This window comes from Microcebus murinus, chromosome 8 (assembly GCF_040939455.1).
Source record: "Microcebus murinus isolate Inina chromosome 8, M.murinus_Inina_mat1.0, whole genome shotgun sequence".
In the NCBI taxonomy this organism is placed as follows: Eukaryota; Metazoa; Chordata; class Mammalia; order Primates; family Cheirogaleidae; genus Microcebus; species Microcebus murinus.
Window position 1 is genome coordinate 56,477,310 of NC_134111.1, and position 23,864 is coordinate 56,501,173.

Sequence of the window (23,864 nt, forward strand, 5' to 3'; positions counted from 1 at the left end):
CTGGTACTTTCTTACAGTATTTGGATTGCTCCTGACTCTGCCACACCTCTCATTCAGCAGATTATCTGATCTAAAGAACGCACAAATAATCCTACTATGATATTCCTCCGGATAGTCAAAAATAAAAGTTTTTGCTAACAAATATTTGTAATAATTGAGGCAAAATAATACCATCATTTTTACCATCAACTACCTATATTCTCTGAAACAGCTATTAGAATAGTATTTTTCATAGGAAAATATGACAAATAAAATCTAATTTTTTAAAATGAGAAACTATGATAATTCCTTACTTTACAAAAAGGGATTTAAGGTTCAAATGGCTTTCTTAAAGTGGTCACTGCTTCCAGTACAAAAGCTTAGGTAGTAGGCACCAGCACTTCCTGTTTTTAATGACTTCTGTACTGCCTGTGGAGCCCTAACATTACTTTTCTGTTCCCCTGAAAATGAGCAGAGGCAGCAGGGTGTCATGATGAAGACTAGAGCCAGAATGACCTTGGATCAAATCTGAACTTTGTCCCTTATTAGCTGTGTGACCTTTAACAAGCTGCTTTGGTCGCCCTCTCACCCTAGTTTCAGTACCTTAAGAGAACAGGGCTGCCATTCAGTGCATGCAATATACCAGATTTCTTCCACCAACTTTCCCTTTTAGCCTAAGTTCACTCACCTTGGCTTCAATGCTTAAACTTAAAATTAAAAGAACTAGAAGACAATTATCTTTCCTAAACTGCCTCCTTAAGAGCCCTCCTTCCCAGAAATCGACCATCTATCAGCTGCTACAGCTGTAATCTATTTATAGTCCCCAGACTCTTACACTGTAAAACTATAGTGCCATTTTATATGCTACCAGGTAGCCTCTGTGACATGAAAAACATGTGCCATGCATGTGCATAGTGTGTGTGTATGCTGCACACACATGTGTATATGTGTGTGTGTGTGTGCCCTTGCTCTGTCCACTAAGAGAGCTCTCATGGTATATTTTATGTGTCAACTTGACTGGGCATGGAGTACCCAGACATTTTGTTAAACATTATTCTGTTTTCTGTGAGGGTATTTTTGCGTAAGATTTACATTTGAATTGGTAGATCAGATTGCCCTCCATAATGTGGGTGGCCCACATTCAATCAGCTGAAAGCATGAATAGAACAAAAAGACCAACCCCTAGTAAGAGACATTCCTCCAGCAGACTGCCTTCATACTTCATCTATAACATCAGCTCTTCCTGCCTGATGGCCTTCAAACCAGAACATCAGGTCTCCCTGGGTCTCCAGCCTGCTGGTCCAGTCTGCAGATTGTGCTTGCCAACCTCCATAATCATGTAAGCCATTTCCAATCAGTCAATCAATAATTCCTAATAGTTTTGTTTCTCTAAAGAACCCTGACTAACACAAGAGCTAAAAGCAATGCTTTTTCAGTAGCAATGAGCACAGATGCCCATATCCTGATTTCTAAATACCATTCTCACTAATCATTAGGGCTCCTTGATAAAAGGGCAGATTCTAAGGCTGGGTAAGGAAAGCACAAGATGACTCTAGAACACATGTTACCAATTCTCAAAGATTTATGAGCCCATGTCAAAAGGACACAGCCTGATTCAGATAAGAATCATTATTATAAGTTAAAACTAGTGGGTAAAAATTTTATGAGAATAGGATATTTATACATAGTCTCACAGCATCTCCCCACAAGAAACATAATGGTTACAAAGGGAGAGATAGTAATTTTACAGTAGAGAAATCTGGCAGACATCAACATAACCAAGTTGATAAGAGCTTATACATCACCAGTAATGGAACAAAAAAATAGCATGGGCCTCCTAGTATGACGTAGCGAGGGTATATCACTTCTGTAGTATTCCAGCCAAAAACGTATAATCTCAATCTAATCATGAGGACATATCAGACAAACTCAAATGGTAGAATATTTCTAAAATATTCAAAAATGTCTTATTCTGAAACACAAAGAAAGACCAAGGAAATGTTCTAGATTAAAGGAACCTAAAGAGGCAAGACAACTGAAAGTAACACATACAATCCTGGACTGACCCTAAACCAAGAAAAAAGTCTCTCTTTTACTCAAAAGGACATCAGGAAATATAGTAAAATTTAAATAAAGCCTATATAGTATTACATCAATATTAATTTCCTGATTTTGATGATTGATTGTACTGTGGTTCTATAAAAAAAAAAGTCCTTGTTTTTTGGGAAATGCACATGGAAGTACTTAGGGCTAAAAGGACATAATGTCTACAAATTACTCTCAAATGGCTCAAAAAAGAAATAGTATGTATTTATTGCTTCATGAAAAGCAAACGTGGTAAACAAAAAAATTAAGTTAACATTAGAAAAATGTGGCATGAAGGCTATATGGGAATTCTTTGAATTACTTTTGCAACTTTTCTGTAAGTCTGAAATTATTTCAAAATAAAACATATTTAAGTAGTGTTACAGTAGTATTTGATAATAAGCTTTTCTATATTATCCCCCAACACATGTGCACACCCAGACACATGTATTATAAAAACCAAAGGCAAAAATCTAAGAGAAACCCTCATGTTATTCTTTTCCTGTATTCTCTACATACAAATGGCACAAAACCCACTGACTCTATCCTATTCTCTTCAATAACACTATTGCCTCAATTATTGCACAACCTCTGAAAGATTTCCTGACTCCAGACTCGCCCCCTTTCAATTCATCCTTCATACACTTGCAAAATTAACCACCTCACTAATCTACTGGAAAAGCGTGAATGGTCCTCTTTCACAAGACTCAAGTCTTTTCTGTTAAGAGGTCATTCCACTGCCTCTCTCTCCACTTCCCACCTTTCTCATCAGCAATAAACCAAGTGCAGCTCTCTGAACTTGCGATGTTTCATGGTTTGTGCACTGGCCTATGCCGTCATCTTTGCTAAAATAGCATTATTGACAATCCTTTGTCTAGGAAATTTCTACTCATGTTTTAAACCCTATCTTAGCTTCACAGTCTCTGTGAACCCTTCCCTGACACAACACTCATTGAGGATGTGTAACCATTCTCTCCCTCCTCAGCGCTATTGTTTACCTTCCACTCTATTATACTCATCACTGATTATCTGTCTCCCCTTCTAACATGCCTGTAGTGACAGAAGGGACAGTGTCATTTTTATTTGCTGAATGACTTGGAATACAATAGGTCCTCATATAGTGTTTATTACAATGAATATGTTCACACACACACCATATAGGCATATAGTAAAGGGTAGAAAATGTTAAGAAAACCTCAAGCTGTAGGTTGACAAGCAAAACCTAAGAAAATTAAAAAAAAAATAATTTTAAGTCTGACATTTTCACTGGGGAGATGATACATGCTGTCGCTTGTTATTTAACGTAAGTTAGAACAAGTCCTAGATTTAATTTTTTTGCACTCATCTTTGAAAGACAGATAATCTGATATAGTATTTCAATTTTTCTTTTCTTTTTCTTAAATTTAAAGAGGTGTACTGTCAGCTAAGTGTGTGTCACCAACAGCCTGGAGCACATGTTTTTAAGACCTTCTGAGAAAATGTACCCCAATTTTTATTTTCTAGAGTTTGATGATTATGAGCACTTTGTTGTTCATAGGCTTTAAAATCATGAGTTAGAACCAAAATAAATGTATCCAAATAAAATAATACAAAACTGAAGTAGTTTTACTTTATAATATTTAAGTGCAAGAATCATCTTTTTGGCTAAAATGCTTTAAAAGCAATAATTCCTGATTTAAACCCAATTCCATGAAAAATCTAATCAGTGCTAAATCTTATTTTCTTGATCTAAAACTAAGCCAATTATATAATCAATGAGGAAGAAGTTTAAAAGAAAAGATTGCAAATGCCCTCCTTTGTGATATATTATAGGGATAAATGAAATTATTTTCTAATCCTAAAACAGAGATCCTTAAATTATTGACAAAATAATCCATGTGAAAGCTTTTATTAAAAAAAAACCGTGATATACAAATATGCAAGATCATAACTACAGAAATTAGCACTGTTATTGTTGTCTTCGATACCTCACCCTCCTGGTTTTTCTGATGACTCTCTGATGATGGATAACTTTGTCTTAGACTTTTTTGGGGGATTTGGCATGATCTGACCCTTGCTTACCTGGCCCTTTCCACGTTTCTATCATAGCCTACACTTACAAGCATAAAATTTAGCATCTGTGAAAAGTATATGCTGTAGGAGGTTGGGCACTGAGTCAGTTTTATTTACCATTGTATTTGTGCCCCTTCCCTGTAAGTCCCAAGTACACTGTCAGTGAATATAAGACTAATGGCTGAGTTCGTTTGGAGATATTTTTTAAGGGCTAACTTTTATAAGGATTTAGTTAACTTTCTTTTGAAATAAGGAAAGTTATTATTTTTCAGAGTACACACTGGTAATTAGACATGTGTGCCAAATATTGCAATAGGCCTACTTTCAGTAGCATAAAGGGGTAAGTTCAAAACCTGCTCTCAAAGTTTGAGAGCCTAGAGACTTTCCCTGCCTCTACTTATCAGAGACAAGAGTCCATGGGAGTTGGTACCTTTATCTCCTGCCAGAAGGATAGAGATCTAACCATGGCATACAAGTTCTGAAATGATACTGTAAGTATTAAGTACAAGATAGCCTTTGAACAGCATGGGGCTTAGAGGCACTGATCCTCCCCACACACCATGTTGTCTAAAATCTGCATATAACTTCTGACTGACCTAAAACTTAACTACTGTAGCCTACTGTTAACTGGAATGCTTACAGACACTATAAAAAGTCAACTAACACATGTTTTGTATGTTATATGTATTATGTACTATAATCTTAGAATAGAGTAAGTTGGAGAAAAGAAAGTGTTATTAAGAGAATCATAAGGAAGAAAAAATATACTTATTATACGCTAAGTGGAAGTGGATCATCTTAAACGTCTTTATCCTCCCTGTCTTCACATTGTGTAAGCTGAGAAGGAAGAGGAGGGGGAGGGGTTGTTCTTGCTGGCTCGGGGGTGGCAGAGGTGGAAGAATATCCGTGTAAGTGGACCTACACAGTTCAAACCCATGTTGTTCAAGGGCCAACAGTATAATCATACTAATAAGCCTATATAAAAGTGTTGGCATAATGAAAACTAATGCCTTCTCATGATTGTCCCTTAGAAATCCTACTACAGATGGATTAAATTTCTTCAAAATTTAGATTCCATAAAAATATATATTAAATAACACATTAATACTTGTAGCATACACTACATTTAGAAAAACAGAAAAGTTGACAAGTAATTGAACAATATTCCGATGACCTTCTACCACTCCCTAAGATTGACTTAATATAAAGTATCAGCCATTTGAAGTAGTCTCCTCAATCATGCCAGTTTCTATAAGAAACTAGAAACTTATTAATAAATTGCTAAATATAGGGAAAAGAGTCAGTGTCATTTTATAATTCTTTCTGTATTTTGCTTATGGAGGTCATTTATAATAAGCCAAACTGAATACATGTCCCTAAAATAAATAGCAAACTAGAGCACCTAATTTCTTCCTCCTCAGAGGAAAGGCTTTGTTGTCACAAGAGTTAATTGAATTCTTATCTTTGATTCCATTTTTTCCTCCATTTCCTCTATTAACTGACCTCTTTTCTACTTTTTTCTTCCCCTGACTTGCCCTTCTTTTCTTATTCCTACTTGCTTTTATTATTAGAAATCAAAAGTCTTGACAGCGTCTTAAGTTTTTAAATACACTGCGAACTTAGATGCCAAATGTCTACACCAATTTAATCCTAAGACATTGAAGAGTACCACACTTACTAATTACTACTACTGTCTGATTTTTCTGCTCTTGCAACAAATTCCTTGTTTACAACTAGTTGAGATACCTATATTCTTACTAGTATCTTGGGGTCTGACAAAAAACAAATATTCAGTTTAAAATTATTAATTCGACAAAAAATTCTACAGTTTAAATGGGCTGTATAAGATGCTATATATATTCTCTGCACTGTTCCTAAAACCACCTTTAAAAAAAAATCAATAAAGAATTTAAAAAATATCTTTGAGAAAATAATCATGGATTTTGTAATTTTAAGTTGCCTAAAGAAATCTGATTATTTTCACAAAATATTACCTTCCTTTTGCAAACCATATCATATTTCACATAATGCTTTTTACACTCTAATCACACAGTGAGTCATTTGAAGGATGTATTAATACAAGAGAGTTTAAAACTCTGTTAAGGTAAAAACTTTGAAGTACCAAGTTTAAAGCTACACAGATGGAAGCATTCCAGGACCAAACTTTAAAAGTGAGTGAAACCACTGGTGTTCTCTTAGATTTTAATCCAGCTACATATTAGAATCACTTGGGAGTTTTTAAAAAATATCATCCAGCCTGGGAGACAGAGCAAGATCTTATCTCTTAGGAAAAAGAAATATCAATGCCAGGTCACCATGACCCACACCAAACCAAACGAATCAGAATCTCTGAGTTTGGACCTGGGCACAGGAATTATTTCAGAGCTTCATAATGTACAGCTAGTATTCAAAACCACTGGCCATGTATAATTACTGACATAGCCTAAAATGTGTTATTTAGCAACAATACACTTTATTCTTAATAAAATGTCATTCAACTAAACATAAATCTTTAAGTTATCTAGTATTCCAATGTTTAAGTAAAATACCAACAACAGTAGGTCCTCCACAATCATATGTTGGTGATACAGATATTTTAACAATGAAAATTACAATGATTACCTTACTTTAGAAGGAATATGAAACTATTATAGTATAGAACATATTATCATATTTTGACATTTTTCAGTACTTCCAGTTTCAAATCCTTCAAAATATTTGATGATTCAAATGCCTAACAGCCTGCAGGTTACAAGGTGATGGGATATTTAGGCTTGTGATGAAGGATTGGGGCATTTCAAACAAAAGAACAAACTGATCAAGGCCATGTTACATAGACAGTAGAAGTGGAGAATCTTATAGAGCAAAGGGGAAAGTCCAGTGTTCCATCCTACACAATGGTGACCGCACTTCTAAATAACCCCTGGGAAGATGGCAGACTGAAAGTAGAAGACTAATGGTAAAACCCATTAGAAAGATCTACTCAGTAGTCTGCCTAAATCCAACTTTGACAAGTATATGAAACAGGAATTGGTCTCCCATTATCAAATTCTATTGGGGCATATATTCTTTTATAACCTAACTAGGTGTTATTTATAACTATAATAGTAGCCAGGGCTACGCACATATTTTTTAAAACTTTAATTCCAAATTTGTATAAATTACATTAGGCCATTTTCTCTAATAAAAACCTAACTTCTTATAACATTTACAAAAGTCTAGAAAACTCAGCTTTAGAAGATGAAAGCTGCCTAAAGATGCTACTTAGGATGGTGAATAATATTTACCATTGAATGTTATTTAGGATGGTAAATAATTGGGAATAACTTAAATGTATATGAATAAATAAATTGGAAAATTTACATAATCCATGGACCAAGTAGGAAGTCTAAAGGGAAATAAAAAAAATACATTAAACTGAGTGAAAATGAAACTACAAAATATCCAAAAAATATGGAACACAGATAAAGCAATGCTGAAGGGGAATTTATAACACTAAATATACACATCAGAAAGAGGAAAAATCTCAAACCAATAATCTAAGCTCTCACCCCAAGAGAAGAGTGAAATAAACTAAGAGTAAGCAGAAAGAGAAAACAAAGGAAAAAAAAAAAAAACCAGAAGACACAAATTACCAATATCTGGAATGAAACAAAGATAACACAGAAGACTATGAAGACAGCAAAAGGAGGAGGAAGTATTATGAACATCTCTATACACTTTTAGACTAAATGGGCCACTTCCTCAAAAACACAAACTACTACAACCCACCTAACATAATAGAGATAATTTGAATGGTTCTTTAGTTATCAACTAAAGTAAATACATAATGAGAAAGAAAGGAAAAATGAAAGAAAAGAAAAGAAAAAAAAAGAAAAGAAAGTGGTGGGTGAGAAGGAAGTAGGTATGGCTACAAAAAGAAACTTTTTATATCTTACTATAGGTGGGTAGGAAACTTTACTGGAACCTTTTTTGTACTTTCTCTTATTATAATGATGCATTCTAAAATAAAGTGTTATTAGAAGATAGCTGGGCACTGTCGTGCATATACAGTCCTTGCTACTTGAGTGGCTGGGACAAGAGGATAGCTTGAGCACAAGAGTTCAAGACCAGCCTGGGCAACATAGTGAGACCTCATCTCAAAAGAATAAATAAATAAAATAAAAATAAAGTATTAGAATGATAATGATCACATGGGGGCGGATGAAGAGATTTTAGTTACCGCAGTGGAATGATCATGGAGGGCCAGGTTCTATGTTAAACCAGACCTATCTTGTTTGGCTCCAAGACCAGCGCTTCCCTTCACCAAGCTATGAGCATTGCCTAAATGTCACCCAAAGCAACAACAACTGCAGTGTCCAGCATAATCCTGCACAAGAGCTGTACTACAGAATGAATGTTTATGTGCTCCCAAAATCCATGTTAAAATCCTAACCCCTAATGCAAGGGTATTGGTAGGTGATTAGGTCATGAGGGCAGAAACCTCACAAAGGAGATTAGTACCCTTATAGAAGATTTCAAAGAGCTCCCTCACCCCTACTGCCATGTGAGAACCCAGAAAGACAATGGCCACTATAAACCAAAAAGCTGGCCCTCACCAGACACCAAATCTACAAGCTTAGACTTTGAGCTTAGACTTCCCAGCCTCCAAAACAGTGAGAAGTAAGTTTTTATTGTTATAAGCAACCTAGAATATGCTATAGAGCCTGAATGGACTAAGACTAGATGTAAATTATAAAATTCTCTCTCCTATCAACATTCTTATTTCTATAGTATCTGATGTCAGCAAAGTATTAAGAAAAAAAACAACAATTATCTGTTTAAATCATTCATATTAAGGTATGAGTAACTGACAGGCTTATTAAATATTCTCAGAAGGTACAAAACCAGTTTAACCCACATGGTCTTTTAACAGAAATTCTATGTTTAGGACAGAATTAAACTGTAGTCCAAGTGCTGCCAATTGCTTAACTTATAGACCCTCTATTTCCAACCTTGGAGTCCTCAGTTATTATACTTTATAAGTAATGAGATACAAATCCTAAATTACAAAATAGTAGTAGCTTCCATCTCACCACAACTCAAGATATATGCCTGGTTCACTGCCTGTCCTATGGGGGAATATCTGGAATAGAGCTTTTATTTGTCTATGAGTAAAGATAATCCAAGACCTGGCAAAAATTGTAAAAAAAAGACCCAGTTAGTCTTCTGTGTGCCTGTAAGCTCCCCTTTCTCTTGTCTTCTAATTTCTCTATGGCATCCTTCATATTTCCTATCCCAGAAGTCCACTGTCTTCCACCTTCCCCTATCAAACAAGGACTCAACTGTCTTTTAATGAACTTATTTTTTATTTTAAGGTAGCTAGGAGAAATTTTTTAACTTTTGGGTTGAATCGGTTTAATTTAGGAAGTAGGGGCTTTACTTGTTTTTTTATTTTGCTGAGTCCACCAGAAAAATTGCTTTAGTACTGATAGCATTCCTGGGAGAACTCAGTAGTACAAAAAGTTAATAGGTTACTTGAGCTCTCCTTTGCCCTACCTCATCATTCTTTTAAGCTAAATTATTGGAACCCAACATTCTCAAATTCTAAGGATCCAGATTGCACTTCCTTTCTCTTAGTATGATATCCCTTTCCTTCTTTCAGCATGGTGACCATTTTTGTATTTCCAGTTTCCCTCTAACCCCCAGTAATCTGCGCTCATGTCCCAGAGTTCTTCTAGCCTCTGTCCCATGAGGGTTAAATAACTATGAATGTCTGGGGAGAAAGGAGGCATAAAATACATGGGTGACTAAGTTGACCTCACAGACTCCAAAACATAAAACTCAAACACAAGGAAAAGAGAAAAGGACTACCACCACTACCACTCCCACCCCACTGACAAAAAGATTCAGCACTTTTGGTGTTTTTTTTTGGGGGGGGGGTGTAGAAAGTGGTTTGGGGAGGAAGGCAATTTAATGATAATGACCATTAAACAGTACATGACATCAGAAAAAAAAACTACTAATGGCAATGATTAGATACACTGGAAAACAAAATGTGAAGAAAAACTTCTAAAATTGAATATTTAAGTTAATTATAATTATATATGCAAGCTACTTTTACTTCATGCCTAATTATTTTGCAAAATAATAGACATGAATATCATGAAAGATATGTCAGACTAATTTTTAGTTTTACTCTGATGTAACTATAACCTTTCCTTCCAACTCCCACCTCTGAAGCTTCATTCACTGTTGGTTGCAAATGTATAACAGCATGGTAATTTCTCTTAAAACTTTTTTAAAAACCTTTCCAAGACACTATGCTGTCGTACTAGAAGAGATGTCAGCAATCTGGCATCCCATTTCTCACATTGTCCATCCTGCAATGACAGTATCTCTTCTAGTTTTTTCTAGGTCCAAATTATTCCTTACCAAGTTACTATAATAATTTCCCCCAAGCAACATTTTTTATCATTTCCCACCAGATGAAGCACAATTTTTTTTTTCATAACAAGCAGTATCAAAATATAAACTCTCAAATGGATCAATGAAAATATGCTCAAATTAATTCATAATAAAAGAAATACACCAATATATTGGTAAAGATCAAAAAAGTTTACAACACATTGAAGAAAGGAACAAGATTTTTCTCATTTATTCCTGGTGGATATGCAAAATGGTACAACCTCTATGGAGGAAATTTGGCAACAGCTATCAAATTTACAAATTTAAATATCTTTGATCTAAAAATCCCATTTCTAGGAATTCATCTTTTCACCACCCACTGCCACTGTGTATGAAACAGCATATGCAAAGTTATTGATTGCAGTATTACTGTAATGACAAAAATATCTTGCACCTAATACAGTACCAGACACTGTTCTAAGCACTTACACATTTTCTGATTTAATGCTGCCAACAATCCTATGAGGTAGGTGCTATTAACCTCTCCATTGTATTGATGGAGAAATGAAGAGCCAAGTAAAAGTAGTCCAAGATCACAGTGCTAGTGTGGGGCCAGGACGTGAACACAGGTAGTCTAGGTCCAAAGCCTCTTCTTTTAACTACTACAATATGCTAAACCATATATATAGTCCTCAATAGCAGAATAGTTACATAAGATATATAACATATATGGTACATCTATCTTAAGGAATATTAACATTTTTTAAAATAAAGTTCCTTTATATTTTCCTTCCCACTTTGGGGGAGGGTTGAACTTAATGACTCACTTCCAGAAATAGAATATAGAAAGGGAAAAACAGTAACTATATGGTGAAGAACCTAGCAAACACTACCTTAATTAAGAGACCTAAATTAACATCACCAGTGATGTCATGTAAATTATCAGGTACTCCCTCACGTGAGTTGATAATAAGGACATGTCAATTTTGTGGTATTACTTTCAAACATCCATAACCCTGTAATTATGAGAAAAACATCAGACAAAATCAAATCGAGAGACAGTCTATAAAATATATGACCAATATTCCTTAAAACAGGCAAGATTATAAAAAACAACACTGAGAAGCTGTCAGGAGGCCAGAGATGCCAACAATCCAGCATTCTGGATGGGATCCTGGAACAGAAAAAGGACATTAATGGAAAAACCGGTGATATCCAAATAAAGTCAGAACTTGGGTTAACATCTCATACCAATTTTGGTTTCTTAGTTTTGACAAATGCACCACAGTAAGATGTTAGGGTAAAACCTAAATTGGGTGAGGTGTATATAGTAACTCTGCATTATTTTTGCAACTTTTCTGAAAATCTAAAATTATTCTGAAATAAAAAATATATCTAAAGAAAAGAAAAAAAGAAAACTCTTTATGCATTGATATGAAAAAAGAATCTCCAAAAAGTAAAAAGGTAAGGTGCAGAACAGTGTGTGTGGTGTTGAAGAAGCAATATGTGCATAGGTAGAGAAGTATCATTTGTGTAAAAAGGATGGGAAAGCACTTAAGTATACATAAAACGTTTCTGGAAAAATACATTAAGGATCTGATGACACTGATTGACTTTGTGGAAAAGAAAACTAACTGGCTAAGGAACAGGAATAAACGGAAAACTTTTTATGTGTGCTCTACCTTTTAAATTTTGAAATACATGAATGTATTACTTATTCAGAAAATAAGTAACTTTAAAAATAAAAAAAGCATGACCAGGACCTAAACTAAGAAACCAACTGTGGAAATAACACAGGAAATAACACATTAATTAGAAAAAAAAATTTTAGGAGATAAAAAAGAATAATCTAATCTCCTCCTTTTATCCATTAAGGCACCCCATACCCCCACTTCCTCAATTTTTCTACCAACCTCATTTCTCCCTAACGCACTACAGACATTTGACTCTAGCTGAACCAATCTGATTGCCAATCCCAACAATTCACCAGCTTTTTCCTCAAATCCACATCTCTCCCTGAAAAACCTAGCTCTAAACGTAAAGCCACCCACCTACTGTGCTATTTAGCATCCTATATATTTTATGTATACTAGGGACAGCAAATACAGGCACTCATGCCATCATTACTCCTACCCACGCTCCATAATCACAGTATCCATTCCCACTAAATCCAGATGCTGCCTCCAACTACTTCTCAAAGCAGTGTTCTAGGCCTTCACCCTTATCAATCAAAATTGGCCTGTAAAATAAAACTTATTTGCCATATCTGGTCATTACCATATTAATCTGTTTACATTGATATATTTCTCTGTGGATTTCATGCATAGTTACAGGCATACTTCATTTTATTGCACTTTGCTTTATTGAACCCTGCAGATAATGCATTTTTTACAAATTGAAGGTTTGTGGCAACCCTGCATCGAGCAAGTCTATTGGCTCATTTTCCCGATAGCATGCGTTCACTTCATGTCTGTCAATTTTTAGTAATTCTCACAATATTTCAAAATTTTTCATAATTATTATACCTGTTATGGTGAACTGTGATCAGTGATCTTTGATGTTACCATTGTACCACTGTAATGTTTGGGGGTGCCACAAGCCACACCCATAGAAGACAGCAACTTAACTGATAATTGTACGTGTTCTGACTGCTCTACTGACCGGACCTTCCCCTGTCTCTCTCTCTTTTCTCAGGTCTCCCTATTTTTCGAGACACAACACAATAATACTGAAATTAGGCCAATTAATAACCTTACAATGGCCTCTAAGTGTTCAAGTAAAAGGAAGAGTCACATGTTCTTTTGTAAATCAAAAGCTAGAAATGAGTAAGCTTAGTGAGGAAGGCAAGTCAAAAGCCAAGACAGGCCGAAGCTAGGCCTCTTGCACCAGACAACTTGTGAATGCAAAGGAAATGTTCTTGAAGGAAATGAAAAGTGCTACTCCAATAAACACACAAATGATAATAAGGCAAAACAGCTGATAAAGTGAAAGTTTTAGTGCTCTGGATAGAAGATGAAATCAGTCACAACCTTCCCTTAAGCGAAAACCTAATCCACAGCAAGAACCAACTCTCTTCAATTTCTATGAAGACTGAGAGAGGTGAGGACGCTGTAAAAGAAAGTTTGAAGCTAGAAGAGTTGCTTCATGAGGTTTAAGGAAAGAAGCCGTCTCCAGAACATAAAAGTGCAAGATGAAGCAGGAAGTGCTAATGTAGAAGCTGCAGCAAGTCATCCAGAAGATCTAGCTAAGATCACTGCAGAAGACAGTTACACTAAACAACAGATTTTCAATGTAGATGAAACAGCCTTTTATTGAAAGAAGATGCCATCTAGGACTTTCATAGCTAGAGAGAAGGTTAGTGGCTTCAAAGTTTCAAAGGACAGGCTGACTCTCTTGTTAGGAGCTAATGCAGCTGGTGACTTTAAGTTGAAGCCAATGCTCATTGGCCATTCTGAAAATCCTAGGGCCCTTAAGAAGTATGCTGAAAATTGGCTGGGTGCAGTGGCTTATGCCTGTAATCCCAGCACTTTGGGAGGCTGAGGCAAGAGGAATGCTGAGGCCAGGAGTTTGAGACCAGCTTGGGCAACACTGTGAGACCCCATCGCTAGAAATTTTTTTTTAAAAAAATTAGCCAGGTATGGCATTACACACCTGTAGTACTAGCTACCTTGGGAGGCTGATGCAGGAGGATCCCTTGAGCCTAAGAGTTGGAGGTTGCTATGAGCTATGATTGCTGATAGTGCCACTACACTCCGGTCTGGGTGACAGAATGAAACCCTGACTCAAAAAAAAAAAAAAATTATACAAAATCTACTCCACCTGTACTCTCTAAATGGCACAACAAAGCCTGGATGACAGCACATCTCTTTACAACATGGTTTATGGAATATTTTAAGCCTACTATTGAGACTTACTGCTCAGAAATAAGATTCTTTTCAAAATATTACTGCTCACTGGCAATGTGCCTGGTCACCCAAGAGCTCTGATGGTAATGTACAAGCAAATTAATGTTGCCTTCACCCCTGCTAACATAATACCCATTCTGTAGCCCCTGGATCAAGGAGTAATTCAAATCTTATTTTTTAAGAAATTCATTTCATAAGGCTACAGCTGCCATAGACAGTGATTATTCTGATAGATCTGGGCAAAGTAAATTGAAAACCTTCTAGAAAGGTTTTACCATTCTAGTTGCCATTAAGAACATTCTTGATTCATGGGAGGTCAAAATATCAAAATGAACAGGAGTTTGGGAGAAGTTGATCTAACTTTTATGAATAACTTTAAGGGGTTCAAACTTTAGTGGAGGAAGTAACTGCAGATGTGGTAGAAATAAGAAGACTAGAATTAGAAGGGGAGCCTGAAGATGTGACTGAATTGCTGCAATCTCATGATCAAACTTGAACAGATGAGGAGTTGCTTTTTATGGATGAGCAAAGAAAGTGGTTTCTTGAAATGGAATCTAATCCTGGTGAACATCCTGTGAACACTGTTGAAATGACAACAAAGGATTTAGAATATTACACAGACTTGGTTGATAAAGGAGCAGCAGGGTTTGAGAGAATTGATTCCAATTTTGAAAGACGTTCTACTGTGGCTCAAATACTATTAATATCAAACAGGAACTTATGCTACAGAGAAATCTTTCATGAAAGGAAGTCATCAATGCCATAAACTTCATTGTTGTCTTATTTTAAGAAATTGTCACCCAGCCCAAATTTTAGCAAACCGAGGAAAGACCCTCCACGAACAAAAAGATTACATCATTGCTTATTCTCAGTTGATTGACAGTATTTTTTAGCAATAAAGGTATTTTTTAATTAAGGTAAATTATATATTATATATTTAGACATAATGCTATTGCACACCTACTAGACTAATAGGGTAAGCATAACTTTGATAAGCACTGGAAAACCAAAAATTTTTGTGACTTGCTTTATTTTAATATTTGCTTTATGGCCAGACACAGTGGCTCACACCTATAAGCCAGCACTCTGGAAGGCTGAAATGGGAGAATCACTTGAAGCCAGGAATTCAAGACCAGCCTGGGCAACATAGTAACACCCCATTTCTAAAAAAAAAACCAGACATCAGCCAGGCATTAGTGGTGTACACCTATAATCACAGCTACTCAAGGAGGGTGAGGTGGGAAGATCACTGGAGCCCAGGAGTCTGAAGTTACAGTGAGCTATGATTGTGCCACTGTACTCCAACCTGGGTGACAGAGTGAGACTCTGTCTCTAAAAAAAAAAATAAAAAAACACAAAATTTTGCTTTATTGTGATACTCTGGAACAGAACTGGCAATATCTTTAAGATACATCTGTGTATGTATATATGTGTGTGTGTGTATATATATATAATCCCATTTTGTTTTGAAGAGGATTAAAGACACAAGAATAAACTACAAAAAGTTAATAAATTAAAGATAAAAGCAAAGAATAAAGAACCAAAAATAGTGTCAAGAAAAAGGTGAAAATTGTATATAACACAAAATCTATTTGCCTATTCTGGGGTGGGCCACAAATCTAGCTCTGGCTTCCTAGTAGCCAACACAAAAAGGAAAATCCAGGCAGTCCTGGATAAACATAAAAGTACTGAGAAAGGGAACTATTCTTGGTACTTAGACCAAACAGCAATTTTTATAAAGCAAAGAGAACCCCTACAGAATGACTGAAATATACAAGTTACACAACTCAAAGGGTAAGGTTGTTTCTGATACTATTCCCCAGGAGAAACCTATGGCACTTTACCAAAGCCCAATGTAGCAAAATTGATTTGACAAAGAGCAGGCACAAGCTTCAAGAGCTTTCTGTCCTTTTACTTGGCTTCCTCATTGTCTCCCTAACTAGATCATAAACTCTTTGAAGACAAGAACTATGCCTTCTAATTCTTACATATAGCTCCAAGGTGTTTTGTAGTCTGCAAAAAAGAAGTATTCATTGTCAGTGAGAATTTACAAAGTGCAACTCAAGCCTCTTGGGATAAAAAAAATTCTCTAACCTAAACATAGGAATTCCCACTCTTACTAAACAAATATGCTAACTGAAGCCCCAATAGATAGAATTCCTGAACTTTCTATACTATTACTGTATCACAATTTAATTTTGTGATCTCCCAACAGCATTTTTTGTTTTGCATATCCCTAGCACAAAGCTTGCAAAAATACTAAATCAATATCACTGAATCTGATCAAATAAAATGGAACACATAAGCAAAACCTTTCCCCTATTAAAGGAAAGACGATATTACTATCTTTCAAGAATATAATCAATAGCTTTTTACAAACCAGCTGACAAAGGCAGGTCCATTTTCTAAATGACTCACTGCAAGTCCACTAGAAGACAATGAATTATAATGCAGATTTTTCTCTGCTTTCCAAGAATCTGCAGTTTCTGCAAATGTCAAACTGCCAGAGAATCATACTTCCCAACTCTTAAACACAAACACACCACTATCAAACAAGCTTATATTCCCCTTTATGACCATTACTAATCCCCTCCCCTTTATCTGATCAAACTGGGAATGCAATACTGGGAGGACTAAGTAATAAATTATTTAGGTAAAGCAATTATGAGAACACAAAGTATTAACTTAAATTACTACTCTTAAACATAGGCATTAGAACACATTAACAATCCTCTATTTGTATGTTATTGATGGAAATCATTAATAAGTAAGTAGTCTCATCCTACACTGCTTTAGTTGATTTATACACTTAGTATTTTAATTTACAGTAGGCTCCTCATTTGATGTTGGTCCTATGTAGGGGCATGCTCTATCATTCTCCGAAGGGGATAGTTGTAATGAGTGAAATAACATAGCCAGGACTGAGGGGGTCCACTCAAGCCTACATCTTTGTTTCTTCATCTATTAAAGAGGGAAATGACAATCATCTCTATCTGACAGGATATCTGGGAGGATTAAATGAGATAAGGTTTGTAAACTGCCTATTAAATGCATATAAAATAGATCTTCCATAAGTGTTAGTTCTCTTGCTCTTTTGCTATATAGGTGAGGAAACAAGGATGTGAATATTAGGTGACTTGTCCAAGGCCAGAGGCCAACAAATATATATAGTACAGACTAAAACTCTAACTTAGGGCTTAATGTTCTTTCCACTACAAAGCAGCCTTAAAATAGCAGAGCCCAACATCTTAGGTTTGTCACTATTGGACACTCATTCCATGCCAGGCACCATATTAATCTCTTTCCTCATAACTACTCTATAAAGAAAGTGTTGTTATCCCATTTTACTGAGAGAGATTAACTTGTCCAAAGTCACTGGCTAAAAAGTGATCAGGCAAGATTAATCCAAGTCTGTTTACTCCACTACTTCCCCCTACTATCCTGCCTCAAAAAGAGTATGGGCATTTAGAAATCATTGTCTATCAGAATTAAATTCTAAATGGCCTAGGAATTTTTATAGAGCCTTCCAATTTATTAGTGGAAACCGTCCCTAGCTCCACCATCCTAGCTCCTTAAATTTGTTCCTATTAGGCTAAAACATAATTATATTAACTACAGTAAAAAAATTTACATTTGTATAGCATGTCACAGTTTATTATTATAATTTTTTTCATTTTTATTAGATGCAACTACTGAGCCTTTTCCTACATAAGCTCACATCTCACTCAATAGCTTCAAGATTCCTATGAAGTGGACATTATTGCCATTTTACAGGTGAGAAAACAGAACTTTGAAGGAGGTAAGTGAACTTGACAAAGGTTATACAACTAGTGAACAGAAGTAGAGGAATTCACCATGAGTCTAAGAAAAGCCCACACATTCCTGCAGACACTGATTCATTTAATCATTTACCTTCATCAGCTTACTCATAAAAGGTAATAGAAAACAAGTGCTGAAACTTGACAGAACAATAAAAACAGGAAAAATGAGAAAGGTCAGATCTCCTCCCTCCTCCACAGTTGTCAGGTGATTTCTAGTAAACGTTTACAGGGCAGACTATTTTAAACTGTTCCAGAGCACAGAAAATAGTGGAAAGTTTCCCATTCATCCTTGGAGGCTGGCTTAATCTTGACACCAAAACCAGGCTGGGATTGCAAACTTAAAAGGAAACATAAATATTATGTTTATCCCTTGTGAATGACAGATGCAAAAGTCTTAATGTATTTAAGTGAAAAACAAAGGGATATGTTTAGTATGATCCCATTTGTAAAAGAAAAACCATTGTGAATACAAAGATATATATGTATGGTAGGATATGTAAATGTCTATTTGTTACCTACATACACATATAAGTGCAACCTGTATAAGATACAGGTTTGGAAATATAAACCTCAAACTGTTAACAGTGGTTAACTGAAACAACAGTGGCCTTAGAGATGGATAAGGGGAAGGTAACAAGAAGTGAAGGGAGATTTTAAGCCTTTATTCTATATACTCACATATTATCTGAATTTTAAAATTTTATTTGAATCATAAAAATTAATGCATATCATGTTTGACAATTAAAATATGTAAATATTCCTTTTCTGTGTCTCCTCTGCTTGTCATAGCAAAAACTAATTCTTTTATTCACTCACTGGTCATTCATTCACCCAACAAACAATTGTGGTACAACTATGATGTATGGGTACTGAGCTAAGTACTTAAAAACAAACATGTGCCAGTCCAGGTACTTAGAGCCTATCACAACAGTCACTTCCTTCTATATGCTACAGTGTTTAGTTTTAAGTCAAATTCTAATTTTTATCATTTATTATTTTTTAGGTCATGCCAGAGATAAGAGATATTTTTCTTTTTCTGGAATTTGTATTGCTTTATTATAAAAAAGAATAGCAGATAACTTTTTTAATTAAAAAAATGCATTTGTATTCTTTCATTCAACAAAAGAGTCCCTGCTATGTGTTAGGCACATGTTGGACAATGGACATGCAAAGATGAATAAATAACATATAGCTCCTACGTAACCTCTAAGGAGGTGAGAATTTTGCAGACATGATATGTCTGATATAAAGTAATATAAAAAAAATGAAATAAGTACCTTAGTAATCCTATACTTCAAAGTGAAACTGGCCAGTTGCCCTCTTCAAAAATAAAAGTTAATTTCAGTTTATAGCCCAGAAAAATCTTAACATTTATGTAAAATGTGAAACAATTCAATTATTTTACCATTAGAGGGAATAAATTAGTGGGAAAATAGAGAACATGGAAGTTTTAGGGGAATAGAAAGTGCAATGTGTGTCTGAGTGAACAGGGGTTCTAGGATCAGCTATGCTGCTGAGACACTGTTACAAGATTTAATCACGCTGACTCTGTTTCTCCACTGGAAATATGGAAATCAGACCTACCTTATTAGGGTAGGAGAAAACAGAGTTTATTTGAAAAAAACCATAATAAAATCTGGTGAATATAAGGCAGTGTGGCCACACACCTGCTTTTTTGATATTGTTTCATTTGATTTTTTATTTATTTTTCCCACTTTGTCACTGATTAGCCAAGCAAATTCACAAACACAATTTAACTTGCATATGCTTCATCAAATAAAAGAATGCAGGAAGTAGTCAGAAGACCTGCATTTACATTCAGACCCTGCCTCTTACTAACTGCAGGGTTAAAAAACAGCAAATTATTTAACTCATTTACATCTTAGTTCCCTAGAAATAAAACAGGGATAAACCTACCTTACAGGATTATTTAAAAGATTAAATGAAAAAAAAAATGCATATGTAAAAAACACAAACTTAAAAAAAAGTATTATAAATCAAAGAGGTTTCCCCAAAGAAGATATACAAACGGCCAATTAGGAACATGAAAAGATAAAATACAAATGAAAACCACAATCATTAATAAATACCACTTCACAGCCACAAGGATGGCCCATCATCAAAAAGACAAACGTTAACAAGTGTTGGCAAGGATCTGGAGAAAATGGAACCTGCATACATTGCTAGTGGGGATGTAAAGATGGTGCAGCAGGTATGGAAAACAGTTTAGCAGTTCCTGAAGAAGTTAAAGTGAGTTACCATATGACCCAGCAATTCCACACCTAGCGCATATATATATATATATATATATATATATATATATATATATATATCCAAGAGAACTAAAAGCATATGTCCATACAGAAACTTGTAAATGAGTGCCCACAGCAGCATTATTTATAATAGCCGAACAGTGGAAACCACTCAGATGCCCAGCAGATAAACAAAATGTGGCAGTCGTATAATGAAATATCATTCTGCCATAAAAAAGAATGAAGTACTGGTGCATGGTGTAGTATCAACAAACCCAGAAAACATTACGCTACGTGAAAGACACAAAGGGCCCTATATTGTATAATTCCGTTTATATGAAACGTCCAGCATAGGCAAATCCAGAGAAAGAAAGCAGATTAGTGGTTATCAAGTACAGGGGAGGGGGGAACAGCAGTGACAACTACAGGGTATGAATTTCTTTTTAGGGTGATGAAAATGTTCTTGAATTAGTGAATGTTCTTGAATCAGTGAATGTTCTTGAATTGTGGAAATTAGTTTGCACAATCTTGTGATTATACTAAAACCAGCAAATTGTACACTTTAAAAGAGTGATTCTATGGCATATAAATTATCTCTCAAAGAAAACTATTATAGAAACTTACATTTCTGCTATTTTTTATTAGTAAATATCCTACTTTTCTCCAGAGATTGCTCCTGTTTGCTTTTAATAGCATTAAAAGATCTTTGAAGTTAGATGTTACACCGATGAACGGTATTTTCAGTGAAGTAAAACTATTATGCCAGAGAAACTTTCTACAAATCAGATTAATCTGGATTAATTTCATTTCTTCAAAAGAACTGTCATTAAAACCAAGTTTGTTTTTAGGAAGTAGAAACAGTTTACAGAGTCCTGATAAAGTACATTTTAAAAAAAATCAAAATGTGGTATGCTTTTATAAATTAGTGGATATTTTATTTTCAGATATGTCATTAGTAAGATTACCTGTTTAAAATCTCATTAAATGCTCACCAATCAACTAAAACCCAATTAAATGAAACGTGGTGACCTCTCTTTACCACTTTCTATGAGCTGCATTCTGCTGTCAGATATCTAGTCCATCATTAGCATCTAGTCTTTTTCATCAATTATTTCTTTCAGGGACTGAAACATTTGGTAAACTCTTTACATGCAATCAATTCATTTTTCTAATGTTGGGGAAGTTATTAGAGTAGGCCCAATTATTAAGGTTAAATTTAGTCTAGAATGTTTGCATAAATATTCAACAAAAAGATTTCCTGGAATTTGAAATATAAAAACAATCTATAGAGTTGTGCAATGCTTCCTAGGCCCTTTGGGGATTTTCTCATGTATTTTGTCATGGGGTAAAGACAGTCACCAACTTTTGCCCACAAAAACTATTATGTATAAAGGCTTCCTGGTTGTAGAACAAAGAAGTATTTTATTGCTCAATGCAAAAGGAAGATATCTTCCTTCTATTTAGTATTGTTACACCAAAATAACATACCAATGAAACCAGCTAGGTACTGGCATGACCCAAGGTATGTAAACAAAGATAAACTGTACTTTATTATGTATTCTTCCTCGGGGAAAAAATTTCCCACACTAACAAAATAAGATTTAGCAAGTCAAAAAAAGAAAAGAAATATACATGAATTAAGGATATGCAAACATGGGGGTATTTTGAGTGGCAATTTTAATTTGAGGGCTTGTCAAGCTATGCTGAGATGCATGGTGGGTATGTCTGACATAGACAAAAATGTGAAGAAAGCGATGACCTGTCAAACAGCTGCTATCTAGTGACTCCCTTAACAGCACTCGCAACTTCTCCAGTGATGCCTGTGTATGAGAGAAAGATGTCAAAGCACCAAGAGAACCACAGGGGCTGTTAACAGCACCGGCAGGTCCAAACCATGCATCCCAGGGCGAAATCCCACCCATCCCCTCAAGAGCTGGTGAGACTGAGCCCGTTTTCTAATGTATGTCTACTTAAGATATACAAATAAATAAATAAATAAATGTATATATGATTCTTTTTCAAAATAAATAAATACCCTGGCCAACCCGCTCTCCCCCTCCTCTTTGTGGCTCCTCCAAAGGCTGGAGGGATGTTAACCTCCTGCAGGCCTGGGGAAGCCAAGACCCACGCCATAAGAGAGGTGTCCAGGAGCTTCTGCAGCACAGCCCGGGGGCCCAAGCCCCTGTCCCCCACCCACCGGGCAGGGCTGGTCACCGGTCACACAAAGGAGCCAGCCGCAGGCGCTGGACACCGGGACTCGCCCCAGTGCCGAGCGCCACATCTGGTCCCTGCACGCCAGGAGAACGAAACCCGCCAGAAAAAAAGGATTAACCCCCAAACCTGTTGCACGATGCGGGTCCCTTTCACCCAGAAACGAACAAGGGCGCTCAGGAGGGGAGAGGCGCGGGGCCGGCTCCGCGGGCCGCGGCCGCACCCGGCAGGCGGCGCGGAGGCAGGGGCGGCCCGCGGGGCTCTCACCTCGGGCGCTTTGTCTGCGGTGGCGGGGGTGCGAGGCGGGGGCGACCGGGACGGCGAGGCGGGGCGCCCCTCCCTCACCGCGCAGCCCGGCCGCCCCGCGGCCCGCGCGGGGGAAGAAAGCCCGGCCCGCCGCCGACGCCGCCACCGCCTCCGCCGGCCCGCGCTGGCCACCCGGCCGCGGCCTGCGCGCTGCTCCCGCCCGGACGCCCGGGCCGCGCGGCGGCCACGCTCACCTGGCTGTCCCTGGCGCTGGCGCTCGCGGCCGGCGGCTCCGGGGCGTTGGGGAGGACACGGGGACGCTAGCGAGGTGCGGGCGGAGGCGGAGGGCGAGGCGGGAGGAAGGCGGGCTGGGGGCGGAGCGGGCCCCGGCAACGGCGGCTTCCAGTCACTCGCGGCAAATCGCGTCCCAGCCCCTCCGTGCGTCAGGCGGGGGGCGGCGGCGCGGGTGGCCCGGCGACCTCTCGGCACCCGCTGCCCGACCCGCGTCCGCGCGACCCCGCGCGCGCCCGGGTGACGGCTGCACGGGGACCCGGCCTGGCGCGGGAAGGGGGCGGGCGGGCGGGCGGAGAGTCCCACCCGGGCTGGGGGCTGGGCGAGTGGGCACTCTGACTCACCCGGGTGGGCCCTGCTGTCCCCACCCCTCTCCAAACTCCGATGGGGAGACGGTGAGGGGTAGTGGAAGGAGCCCTGGACCTGAAGTCAGGAAGTCTGGGCTTGAGGGGGAGGGCCCGCTACTTGACACCTTGGCAAGTTAATTGTTTCCTGTGGCCTCATCCTGAAGTACGTAGGTTCGAGTACAAGGTCTCCAAGATCTTCAGCATTCTAACATTCTCATCCTTGGTTTGTCAGGATTCCTTTGCTCCCAAGTACCCACTGCCAGGAGATGCCAGGAGGGAGTTCTGTGG

At 37.3% G+C, this 23,864-nt stretch overlaps 1 protein-coding gene across 2 annotated transcripts in view; it reads right to left on the minus strand.

Annotated features, from left to right (window-relative positions):
* The window catches only part of SESTD1 (SEC14 and spectrin domain containing 1), a 101,773-nt gene extending 78,136 nt beyond the window's left edge, over positions 1-23,637 (minus strand). The window contains exon 1 of one of the 2 annotated variants that reach the window (XM_012785838.3): positions 23,193-23,637. The gene's annotated coding sequence lies outside the window, so the exon portion shown is untranslated. Of the gene's footprint in view, positions 1-22,821; positions 22,915-23,192 lie in introns of those variants that run through there. The other variant, XM_012785839.3, reaches the window with a different exon arrangement.
* Between the last annotated feature and the right edge of the window lie 227 nt (positions 23,638-23,864).